Source organism: Staurois parvus, unplaced genomic scaffold, assembly GCF_062004578.1.
Source record: "Staurois parvus isolate SC_StPar_1 unplaced genomic scaffold, SC_StPar_1.0 ptg000432l, whole genome shotgun sequence".
NCBI lineage: Eukaryota > Metazoa > Chordata > Amphibia > Anura > Ranidae > Staurois > Staurois parvus.
The window spans coordinates 1,279,873-1,293,308 of NW_028318228.1; the positions used below are offsets into that span (position 1 = coordinate 1,279,873).

General features: G+C 44.9%; 1 protein-coding gene across 2 annotated transcripts in view; it reads left to right on the top strand.

The window, feature by feature from the left end:
• Positions 1–639: 639 nt before the first annotated feature.
• Positions 640–13,436, top strand: part of LOC149454224 (integrator complex subunit 14-like) — a 74,350-nt gene continuing 61,553 nt past the window's right edge. For both annotated transcript variants that reach the window (XM_089687627.1, XM_089687628.1), the window contains exons 1-2: positions 640–781; positions 6,525–7,151. The gene's annotated coding sequence lies outside the window, so the exon portion shown is untranslated. The remainder of the gene's footprint in view (positions 782–6,524; positions 7,152–13,436) is intronic.

Consider the following 13,436-nt stretch of genomic DNA (forward strand, 5'->3'; position numbering starts at 1 on the left):
ATATTTTTTTTCCATATTTCACTATGTCCAAAGTAGTACAATGTTACCATAGTAACATTGTACTACTTTGGGGAAGTGATCAGTATTTTTTTATTTTTTACACAATTTGCTTATAGCAAAGAATTACTTTGCTATAAGCAAGCATTTACCTGAATGACATCGATTCATTCAGGGTTTTCTTTTTTTTTTTTTTGTGCTTAGCTGTGATTTCGCCACAGCTAATCACATGACGTGCATGTGATTAGCTTTGACCATTCACCGCTAGACAGTAGTATACAATGGATAGCATGAATAAAACCATCCATTGTATACAACTGTCATGTGACCTGCTGTGATTGGTCACAGCAGGTCACATGGTACTGGCAACGGGGGCCGATACTCAGATCTGTCATTGGCCGTGTCCGAGGTACACGGCCAGTGGCAGATCGCGCCGCTGCGCGGCTCTGCAAGCGCGAAAAGTACGCATGTGCGGGAGGACGGAACGCTGATGACATTTGCCGGCCGCCATTCGGCCATAGGGCGGGCGGCAAATGGTTAAAGGAACTACCACCAGAAAAATGGCATTAAAGCCGTTTTGAATTGACGCCCTCATATTGTACCGTAGTTGTCAGCATTAAAAATTAGCAGTTCTTGCAGTTGTTAAAATCAGTAGTGTATGGAACCCTCTTGCTTGTTTGCCACATTTTACTTTTTTTTTCTTTTTCTTTTTTGTTAGACTGATGTGCAGAAGATTCTGCGGAATGCCAGGAAACTTCCGGAGAAAACGCAGACGTTCTACAAAGTAAGATAAAGTTCCCAATATCTTTTAGTTCTTTATTTATTAAAGCGGAGTTCCACCCAAAAGGGGAAGTCCTGCTTTAAAGATTGGTCCCCCGCTCCCCATTAAAGATTGGTACCTTTGAGGAGCTGGTACCCGAATTTGACAGGTACCCGCTCCCACTTCCACTGCGATCGCCTAGGAGATCGGAAACGGAAATTGTCCTCCCTCCCCGAAGTCTTGTGGGACACGTGACAGGTCCCAGAAGACGACGGGGCCATTCAGGAAGCGCAGCTCTACTCGCGCATGCGCAGTGGGCACCCGGCTGTGAAGCCGCAAGCTGTCACAGCCGGGTGCCCACACTGAAGATGCCGGCGCCGGGGAGAGAAGACGGCCGGTGAAACCAGCTGTGGTGAGGCCGTCGCCATCTTGAAGTGGTGTGCCCACACTGAAGATGCCGGCGCCTGGAATACACGACGGACGGTTAAAAAACGCTGCGGCGGGGGGCAACGCGGGATCGTGGGACAGGTAAGTGGCTGTTTTTTTAAATGTCAGCAGCTATAGTTTTTGTAGCTGCTGACTTTTATTTTTTTACAGATTGAGTGGAACTCTGCTTTAAGATGAAACAATTCTTTGATTAGTAGGATGCTGTGCAAACAAACCTAAAAGAGGAAGTGGAAGCAAAAGAATAATAGATGTATTATCCCCGGCTCTTCCATCCTGACTTGTGCTCCATCTCTGTAGCCTCTCTGAATCTGTTTTGAGGTTGAGAAGCCAAGCCTGGACATTTTACAGCACCTTCGTTTATTTATAAGGGATCTTTATCTTTTGAGTAACAATTTTTCTTAATTTTTAGTATTTTCCAAAGATGTGTTTAATAAATTAAGCAATAACATTTGATCATGTCTCAGCTGGCCTGCTCTTCTTCTTCTTTCTTTTTTTTTTTTTTTTTTATGATGTATTGCAGGAAGATGTTCACTGATGCTGTGCCTAGTCAGCTTTCTGTTCATTTTCTACCGGTAGTATACCGAACTATAGCTGATGTTTTGCTGTTGAGCCAGCTTTTTAGGTATGTTACACTATATGCAAAAAGTTCAGTATGTGGACATCACTCCAAATGTGATTCTCATAGTTTCCCGTGAAGGGTACTAATAATGCTACAGTATTCAGACATTTTAGGCCAGGGTTTCTCAACCAGGGTTCCTCCAGAGGTTGCCAGGGGTTCCTTGAGCAATGAGCAATTTTTGCCTCTCAGGTAAGTTCCCGCTGACACCATTGATATTTTTAGCAATCTGTAAGGGGGTAATTCTTCCCAATGACCACAAGTGTGAGGAGCATTGTTCCCAATGACCACAAGTGTGAGGAGCATTGTTCCCAATGACCACAAGTGTGAGGAGCATTCTTCCCAATGACCACAAGAGTGAGGAGCATTCTTCCCACTGACCACAAGTGTGAGGAGCATTCTTCCCACTGTCCACAAGTGTGAGGAGCATTCTTCCCACTGTCCACAAGTGTGAGGAGCATTCTTCCCACTGTCCACAAGTGTGAGGAGCATTCTTCCCAATGACCACAAGTGTGAAGAGCATTCTTCCCAATGACCACAAGTGTGAAGAGCATTCTTCCCAATGACCACAAGTGTGAGGAGCATTCTTCCCAATGACCACAAGTGTGAGGAGCATTCTTCCCACTGACCACAAGTGTGAGGAGCATTCTTCCCACTGACCACAAGTGTGAGGAGCATTCTTCCCACTTACCACAAGTGTGAGGAGCATTCTTCCCAATGACCACAAGTGTGAGGAGCATTCTTTCCACTTACCACAAGTGTGAGGAGCATTCTTCCCAATGACCACAAGTGTGAGGAGCATTCTTCCCACTGTCCACAAGTGTGAGGAGCATTCTTCCCAATGACCACAAGTGTGAAGAGCATTCTTCCCAATGACCACAAGTGTGAGGAGCATTCTTCCCAATGACCACAAGTGTGAGGAGCATTCTTCCCAATGACCACAAGTGTGAGGAGCATTCTTCCCACTGACCACAAGTGTGAGGAGCATTCTTCCCAATGACCACAAGTGTGAGGAGCATTCTTCCCAATGACCACAAGTGTGAGGAGCATTCTTCCCAATGACCACAAGTGTGAGGAGCATTCTTCCCACTGACCACAAGTGTGAGGAGCATTCTTCCCACTGACCACAAGTGTGAGGAGCATTCTTCCCACTGACCACAAGTGTGAGGAGCATTCTTCCCACTTACCACAAGTGTGAGGAGCATTCTTCCCAATGACCACAAGTGTGAGGAGCATTCTTCCCACTGACCACAAGTGTGAGGAGCATTCTTCCCACTGACCACAAGTGTGAGGAGCATTCTTCCCACTGTCCACAAGTGTCAGGAGCATTCTTCCCACTGTCCACAAGTGTGAGGAGCATTCTTCCCACTGTCCACAAGTGTGAGGAGCATTCTTCCCAATGACCACAAGTGTCAGGAGCATTCTTCCCAATGACCACAAGTAAGAGGAGCATTCTTCCCAATGACCACAAGTAAGAGGAGCATTCTTCCCAATGACCACAAGTGTAAGGAGCATTCTTCCCAATGACCACAAGTGTGAGGAGCATTCTTCCCAATGACCACAAGTGTGAGGAGCATTCTTCCCAATGACCACAAGTGTGAGGAGCATTCTTCCCAATGACCACAAGTGTGAGGAGAATTCTTACCTCTGACTATCACACTAATGCATCATGAATAGTAAATAAAGCCATTTTTAGCAGGGGTTCCCTGAGACCGGAAAGTTAAATCAAGGCTTCCTCTGTGTTAAAAAGGTTCACAGAGGCTGTTTTAGACAATTGTGTGCTACTAACCTTGTGGCAACAGTTTTAGGATGGTCTTTTTTTCTGTTCAGCAAAACTGTGCACAAAGCCAGGTTTATAGACACAATGGAGGTGGGGGGATTTACTAACAATAGAGCATGCAAAATCTGGTATGGCTCTGCATAGAAACTAATGGGCTTCCAGGTTTTAGTCCTCATGCACACCTGATGTTTTTACAGCTGCTGTTTTTGGCTTTTGATGTTTTTTGTTTTTCTTTCTACAGCCAGTAAACCCCCCAGCATGTTATCCCATGTGTCCATACACACATAGACTGGAATCAGCATTTTTTGGCAGGGGTGTTTTTTGGCTGGAAAAAACCCCCAGAACTAGTGGGTTTCTAGAGGAGTATTTTAGCTGTAAAAACGCTCTAATGCTAAAAACGCTGAAAAACTCAGGTTTTTCCTGAGCAGCGTTTTCAAAACGCCCTCCCCCCAGTGTGTATGGAGCCTTATTGTCAAAGCTTAGTTGAACAAGCTGAAGTTGGAAGCTGATTGGTTACCATGTACGTCTGCACCAGATTCTGAGTGCTCCAGTTTAGTAAATCTTCCCCATGGCTTGATGTGGAGGAACTGCACAGGCACCTTTCTGGTAGAATGCAAATGCAAGCCAAGTCTTCTAATCCAGTATCAATATCTGATGTCACAGGTGCTCTTTCAGGCTAAATGACTAAAACAAATCTGGCGCAATGTCCTCCCAGGATGGTGGCGGCTGTTATAGCAGTGTAGCAGATGAGGGGGGTGGAGCTCTTGGATTTAGCGCCATATAATTGCCAGTGATTTTGAAATGGGACATCCAACAAGCTTATTTAGCTGTGATTGTCTGGACACGACAAACGTTTGGCCATGTATTGCATACTGTATTAGCAGGTTACCCTTGGAACATGTATGTTTTAAAATTCACACATTTTTAAACCCTTCTGCCCAGCCCTGCTATTGCTTTAGTTGGGCTATATCATCCGGGGGGTTGTGATGGTCTGCCCAGTCACACAGGGTCGTGGATAAAGGGGTACCACCTGTCCTCCTGTATGGGCCCCGGGCTAGCAGGGGGGCCCAGGCAGCTGGGTGAATCTGATGTGGGCAGGGAGGGTGATTGGCACAGTGGGGGCAATTACTGGAACAGATTCCATGTATGGCTCTCTGCAGTAGCTGAAATCTGGCTTTTTCTCCTCTCCCTCCCGATGGCATTCAGCTGCTGCAGAGAGAGCTATAGAGGGGATTGGTTCCAGTAATTGACCCGCCACACCCATAAACCTCAGTGTGCACTATATGTTTCTCCCTGCTACCCAGGCCCCATTGTATTCCTCTCCTTCCCACCGGTTGCTGCCAGCACACAACAGGATCCTTTTCGTAATGAAAAAATGCAGTAATGTAACGAGTCATCTGCTGGGGCACCTGCTGAAAAAAAAAAATTGCTAGCAATTAAAAAATAAGAAACAAACGGTATGGAGTAGCGTTCTCCAAACCCCCCCCCCCAAAAAAAAAATCCATAGCAAGCCCTTTGGGTCTGGTATGGATTTTGAGGGGAACCTCCACGGCAAGCAAAATAAAAAAAATAGTGTGGGGATTTCTGAGCGTGCAGGTCAGGAAGGGGGGGGGGGGTGGGTGTTGGGGCTGGGGGCAAGCAAGAAGTCACCCCCCCTTCCCAACATGGGGGGGCAGCTCTGCTCCCCCATTGATGCCACAAGGGGGCGTGGTCACCGGTTGACTTTGCCCCTTAGTTATTTAAGAACTGTCAGGCAGCGGAGCTGTGGGGGAGTCTTTGTCGGGAGCGGAGCCCTTTTTTTTTTTTTTTTGGTTTGTTAGGAAGTTCCAGTAATTGACCCCCCCACCCCCGCCACACCCATAAGCCTCAGCGTGCACTATATGTTTCCCCCTGCTACCCAGGCCCCGTTGTAAAAATGCAGTAATGTAACGAGTCATCCGCTGGGCACCTGCTGAAGAAAAAAAATTGCTAGCAATTAAAAAATAAGAAAAAAACGGTATGGAGTAGCGTTCTCCAAACCCCCCCCCCCCCAAAAAAAAATCCATAGCAAGCCCTTTGGGTCTGGTATGGATTTTGAGGGAAACCTCCACGGCAAGCAAAAAAAAATGGTGTGGGGATTTCTGAGCATGCAGGTCAGGAAGGGGTGGGTGGGTGTTGGGGCTGAGGGCGAACAAGCAGTCACCCCCCCCCTTCTCAACATGGGTGGGCAGCTCTGCTCCAGTCATTGATACCACTAGGGGGGCGTGGTCACCGGTTGACCTTGCCCCTTAGTTATTTAAGAACTGTCAGGCAGCAGAGCTGTCAGACGGGGAGTCTTTGTCGGGAGCGGAGCCCTTTTTTTTTTCTTTTTTTTTTTTTGTTGGGAAGGCGGTGGCAGCGGGCATTGTGATTGACGAGGGCTCTAAACCAGGGGATGTTTTTTATATTTTTGTTTTTTTTAATAAAGGACTTGTCAAAAGGGCATGTGGGCTGGTATGGTTTTGGCAGGGAGGGCGTGACAACCTGCTGGCAGCTGATGACTCGTTACATTACCGCATGTTTTCACTAACTGATGCTGTATTTTGGTACACTTTTTTTAGTGAATGCCAAAATTTTTTTTGAAACATACTTGGATGCGGTAAGATACCGCTTTGCGAATTGTCCCCACAGACCTAAAACGTATTCTGCAAGAAGAGAGTTTTCAGCACCGCATCACTTGCATTGCGTTCTTGCTGGAAGAATCTGCAAACATGCTGGCATGAATACATAGAAGAAGCTGGTTTTGTTCCCATAAGAATACATTCAATGTAGAAGATGGGCATACAGGGTGGTGAGAGCCTCTTCTGCTGCCTGCTCCTGTACTTCCAATATAGGATGCTACTTTTAATGGCGTTTTGTGTCTTTCTTGTCTCACGTGACATTCTTGCTTGTGATTTTTCTCTCAGGAGTTGAATCGTCTTCGAAAGGCAGCACTTGCCTTCGGGTTCCTGGACCTCTTGAAGGGAGTGTCTGATATGCTGGAGAGGGAATGTACTCTGCTTCCTGACAACGCTCATCCTGATGCCGCCTTCCAGCTCTCACATGCAACAGCTCAACTCAAACTGGCCAGCACTAGAACCTCTGACCACGCTTCCTATGACAATAACATTGCGCCTCTGCAGACGGACTTCTCTGGCCGTGGCTCTGAAAGAATGTGAAGACCGGATCTATATCCTTGTGGGGCCTCAGCGGAGGACTTCTCCTCCACCTTGGAAAGCCGGTTGGCTTTCTAGCAAGTAAACCACTGCAGACTTCCAGAACCTGCCACAAAATAATTCACTGGTAATGGGCCAGGACTGAGAACCCGTTGGCTCAGGTATAGCTGCCCGAAATGTGGAAGCACAGTAATCTCTATTGATATGTGTACTGTATATAGTAACATCAGGAACCACACAGGTCTGCGGATCCTAGGATTACAAGGCTTGCCTGTTTCCACTTTCCTGTGGCAATATGTGGCCCTAATTTCCATGTTTTGTGACTGATGGGAAAATTTTTTGCAAGAATTGCACTATACCAGTAGCAAGGATGTACAGGTATCTAAACGACTTGTATACAAAGAGTTTCCTAAATGTGTTAAAATCTCTCTTGGACCAGTAAGTGATCATTACTTTTTGCTATAGAAGGCTCATCGCTGAATGTCTGCTAGTGTCAAACATCCTCTTAAGTCCGGAATAAATGTTCTGGCAGGTCTTGAAGGGACACCATTATGGCAAAGGCTGAATTTTTACCATCCATCATTCTGAAAACAGATTAAAGCTTCTAAGGGCAACCTTAAGCTGGTGCTATGTGGGGGTGGGGATATCGGCACATTCTGAAGTTCTTGGATTTTTCCAAGAATCTCCAAGAATCTGATCACTCATCTCTGACCTATGACCTTACCCCCTTGTGGAGGGCTGAGCTGTAATTTGCAAAGTAATAAGCCTTTTGCTCACAGGGGGGATTATTTTTCAAAACGCTCTTCAGTTTTAGTGAGGTTTGTGGACCAGTGGACTTTGTAGGCACATATACATCAATCCTAAATGAAATAAATATGAAGGAGGAGCCTGCACGCTGTGACGTGACGCCGCCGGAACACGGAGGTCCGGCGGCCATCTTTATACACAAGCTGGTTAGTCATCAAGCAGCTTTAACCCCTTTGCGCCGGTGCCTCCTGACCCTTTAAGGGTTTCAGCAGCCGGGGGGCTGGGTTTAGGGTCATGTGACCGCCGTGACACCCCGTCACATGATCAAGAAAGGTCCCGATCGAAAGAGGAGATCGGGACCTTTCCGTGAGTACCGGACATGTGTGCTGGGAGCGTGCAGGGCGCGCGCTCTCAGCACATATGTCTTTTTTTAATAGAACGCAAATGTGCGGCCGCTCGGTGTCTAGGCCCAGACGCTGGGAGGCCGCACATTTACGTTCGGCCGGCGTGAAGAGGTTAAGCTGCATGTATCTCCTGCTAATTTTGGAATGCTTTCGGAATTTTAACCCTTTAATAAAATCTGGTATTTAATTACTACACTATGGGCAATATCCCTTTTTTACTCTGTACCGAGCATTTAATTCCCCAGAAACCCTGTTGACCACCCCAGCATCCAGAGGAGGGCAATCCACCACGCTCCAGCTTATCCTATAGGGGACCTATAGGAAAATTTCACCACAAAAACCACGATATTTCGTGAAACATTCGGCAAAACGTTCCACAAAGTAATAGCACACCAATCGGGAACAATCCGCACGTTTTGATATATTACTTGTCTTTGTAGTGTAAAAACTGTGGGAGGAGTTAGCGTGGCAAATTTAGCTATAATAAGAATAAAAATAAGAACTAGAAAAGCTAAAATTTCTGGGGAAATTGTGTGAAGTGTTCTTGCCTCCACCAGTAGTCTACAACTGGAGTGGGCGGACATTTTTAGTGGCAGCAGGGATAGCTGAACATTTTGATATAAGATTTGTGCAGGTGGGCTCAGGGGCCGACTGACAACTCATGGGGCCCCCGGGCAATAGGGGATCATGGGGCCCCTGTGTCCTTGCCCAAACTCAAAAAAGCCTATGAAAAAGGTACCAGGGGCATCTCATTGGGCCCCCTACTGACCCCCCGGGCAATAGGGGATCATGGGGCCCCTGTGTCCTTGCCCAAACTCAAAAAAGTTTATGAAAAAGGTACCAGGGGCATCTCATGGGGCCCCCTACTGACCTCGGGCCCTCGGGCAGTGCCTGAGTTTCCAAATGGTCAGTCCGCCCCTGGGTGGGCTTGAAAATGAGGGAGTGATGGCAGTTTAGAAATCATGTCCTGGTTTGTCAGCTCCCACTCTAGTTTTGAACATTCCGCCATTCATTCCTATGGGACCAATTTCACCACAAAAACGCTGATATTTCGTGAACCATTCGGCGAAACGTTCCACAAAGTAATAGCACACCAATCGGGAACAATCCACACATTTCGGTATGTTACTGTCTATGTAGTGTAAAATCTGTGGGAGGAGTTAGGGTGGTAAATTTGGCTATAATAATAAGAATATATATGTGAGATAACAGGAAGTGGTCGCCATGCAAGAACACTTAACTAGAAAAGGTACAATTTCTGGGGAAATTGTGTGACGTGTTCTTGCATCCAACCCTAACCAAGTGATTGATGAAATGTAAGCAGTGCACATGGCAAGCCTGATAGACTGAGAAATGCATTTCAACTTGTATTTTGCAGCTCACAGTCTAGCCTGGGTCACTCAGCTGCCTGGTGAGTCATCTTTGGTTGCTATGGCAACTCACTGAGTCAGTCACAGGAAGCTGAGAGGGGCTTTTATAAACACACTGCTCCAACTTGCCAAATTCACTGGCGATTGCCACTTTCAAACACTTGTAGTTTTAAAAGTATAAATGCTACTGCAAAGAGCTATATTGTGAGAATCACAAGAACCAGACCTACATTTTGATGCATAGTATGTCTCTGAAATATTAAAAATGAAGGCACAGTCGCAGTTTAGAAATGACCCTTCAAATTTCAGGTGGCTGCGAGTGAAGTTTCAATGAAAGTCAATGGGCAGTGTGAGTTGCAAACAAAAGGTGATATTGTGAAAACTATCAGGACTATAGCTTAGCCGTGGACATTTTTAGTGGCAGCGGGGATTGCCGAACGTTTTGATATAAGATACGTGTAGGTGGGCTTGAAAATGAGGGAGTGATGGCAGTTTACAAATCATGTCCTGATTTTTCAGCTCCCACTCTAGTTTTGAACATTCCGCCATTCATTCCTATGGGACCAATTTCACCACAAAAAATGCGATATTTCGTGAACCATTCAAGTGATAGCGCACCAATCGGGAACAATCCGCACGTTTCCGTATATTACTATGTAGTGTAAAAACTGTGGGAGGAGTTAGCGGGGTAAATTTGTCTATAATAATAATATATATGTAAGGGGTCTTGCAAAAACACTTAAAAATGAGAGGTACAGGGAACAACCATTACGCTCAACTTCCAAGCCTCAGTGAACTTCTCTGGTGACATCCTCACCCTGTCATTGAACTTCATTAGATCAGATCCTCATTGTCAGTATCACTGAACTCCCCAGAGAGATCCTCATGGTAGTAAGCACTCATGGGGGAGTCTCACTCCTGTCAGTAATCACTGAACTTCCCTCAGATAGATCCTCACATCAGTATCAATGAACTTCCCTCAGAGGAATCTACACCTCAGTAGTGTCACTGAGTTGGCCCTAGAGAGAGCCTTCACTTGGTGTCCATTGAGCTTTCCCAACCTCTCCATCTGCTCAGTAAGCTTCGAGTCTTTTTATACCGCCCGAACTACCAAAATATCAACCTATGGAGAGTCAAATTTGAATTTAACATTAAAATCTTTCTTTTGGCTTGTGTATTCGCATCCAAATCTTTCTGGCTCTGTAAACCATTTAAAAACACAAATAATTCAGATTTGATCAACCCTGAGGTGGCAAAACCCATTTCCCAGAATCCTTTGCAAAGATATGCAAATGAGCAGGTTCAGCCAGTAACTTTCAAATCATACCTCTGCTGATAACTGTCACCAGTGTGCCTATGAGAGCTCTCAACTGACTTTTCATGCCATAGCTGGACACAGGAGCCGGACCACGGCAACCGCCTGTAAAATGACAGCTTTCTTAACTACAAAGGTGAGGGGGGGGGGGGATTCTGCTTTAACCGTTTCAATACCGGGCAATTTTACACCTTCCTGCCCAGGCCATTTTTCAGGTTTCAGCGCTCTCACACTTTGAATGACAATTGCGCGGTCATACAACATTGTACCCAAACTAAAATTTTATCATTTTCTTCACACAACTAGAGCTTTCTTTTGGTGGTATTTAATCACCGCTGGGGTTTTTATTTTTTGCTAAATTAACAAAAAAAGACCAAAAATCTTGAAAAAAAAACACATTTTCTTTGTTTCTGTTATAAAAGTTTACAAATAAATAATTGTTCTTCATAAATTTAGGCCGAGATGTATTCTGCTACATGTCTTTGGTGAAAATAACCCAAATTAGGATGTATTATTTAGTTTTTAGGAAAGTTATAGAGTTCACAAACTATGGTATAGATCTGAATATTGATCAATCCTGAAGTACTGACAGCCAATCTAATTTCTTGAGGTCTAAGAATGTCAGAACAGTACAGATATCCCCCAAATGTCAGAACAGTACAGATATCCCCCCAAATGTCAGAACAGTACAGATATCCCCCCAAATGTCAGGACAGTACAGATATCCCCCAATGACCCCTTTTTGCAGAGTAGACAGTCCGACGTACTTCATAAGAGGCATGGCGAGTTTTTTGAAGTTGTATTTTTTTGTCATAATTTTTCGGAAAATGAAAAAATGAAAAAAATTATTTTCACTATTTTTTTTTTTACATACTGTCACCAGTGCAGTACAGCGTCATCATATAACTGGCATGGCGGTGAACAGGGACACTGACTGTTGACAGTATGAAAAATATATATACAGGCAGTCCCCGGGTTACGTACAAGATAGGGACTGTAGGTTTGTTCATAAGTCGAATTTGTTCATAAGTTGAATCAGGCACTTTTATAAGCACTAACTACTAACCAAACGACAGGATATTAGATTACGTTTTTGTAATAAGGTTACAGAAAGCAGTAAAACCTCAAGAGGCTCTAAACTGGTGTTTTGCATAAGAACTGCAGCTTGGACACATGTTTGCCTTAACATATTTAACTTTTATGTTTTACATTTTACATGCTCCATTATTCTACTCTTATCTTTTAAAATTGTTGAAATTGTTGACGGAGCATAACCATATGCTTTGCAAATGGATGATGATTTTTCACCACTCTCTGATCTCTTTATTATTTCTACTTTATCTTCCAAGGAGATTGTTTTTCTTTTCTTTGCTGTGCCAGCACTTGCATCAGCTTTTTGCTTTGGAGGCATTATTGCAGGGTAAAAATACACTGTACTGTAATGTACTGTATGAGAGAACTCTGCTCTCCTTTACACAGCACACGCTGCCCCCTCCCCCCTGCACAGACGGAGGATCACTTCAGTGAGCAGCCTGACAGCCTCTCCTTTCCTCTCCCCGGAGGTGCAGACAGACAGTCTTAAATCACTTTGGAGATAGTGGGCAGACACTGCTAGCCCCACAAGTAACGAGCAATGGATGTCTCTGTCTCTTATGTCTCTCTGATGTCTCTTATCAGCTAGTCTCTTATCAGCTTGCTGCACAAGAATGCTGACAGCTTGACTTCCGGTCCCGAGGGAAGTGTACGTAAGTATGAGTATTACGTAAGCCGAATGTACTTAACTCGGGGACTGCCTGTATATATATTTTTTTTTTTTTATTATATTTAATTTTTTATTACATTTTTTTTTTATTTTTTTAAAGATTTTTTTTCATATTTCACTATGACCAAAATAGTACACTGTTACCATAGTAACATTGTACTACTTTGGGGAAGTGATCAGTATTTTTTTTTTTTTTACACAATTTGCTTATAGCAAAGAATTACTTTGCTATAAGCAAGCATTTACCTGAATGAAATCGATTCATTCAGCTTTTTTTTTTTTTGTGCTTAGCTGTGATTTGGTCACAGCTAATCACATGACATGTGCATGTGATTAGCTGTGACCATTCACAGCTAGGCACTAGTATACAATGGATGGCATGAATGAAGCCATCCATTGTATACAACTGTCATGTGACCTGCTGTGATTGGTCACAGCAGGTCACATGGTACCAGCAATGGGAGCCGGTACTCGGATCTGTCATCGGCCGTGTCCGAGGTGCACGGCCGATGACAGGTCGCACTGCTGCGCCGTTCTGCACTAGCGCAAACGGCGCATGTGCGGGAGCACGCCAAATGGCGGGCACCCGGAATGCAGATACACATCTGAAGCCGCCAAATGGCCATTGGCCGGGCGGCTAATGGTTAACCACTTGCCTACCAGGCACTTATACCCCCTTCCTTACCAGGCCAATTTTCAGCTTTCAGCGCTGCCGCACTTTGATTGACAATTGCGCGGTCATGCAACATTGTACCCATATGAAATTTTGATCATTTTTTTCTCACAAATAGAGCTTTCTTTTGGTGGTATTTAATTGCCACTGGGCGCTTTACTTTTTGCGCTATAAATAAAAAAAGTGCAAAAAATTTTTATTATAAAATTTTTCAAACAGGTATTTTTTCTCCTTCACTGATGTGCGTTGATGAGGCGGCACTGATAGGCGGCACTGATAGGTGACACTGATGATGGGTACTGATAGACGGCACTGACTGGCATCACTGCTGGGCACTGACTGGCAGCACTGACTGGCACAACCCCTGGGCACTGACTGGTGGCACTGCTGGG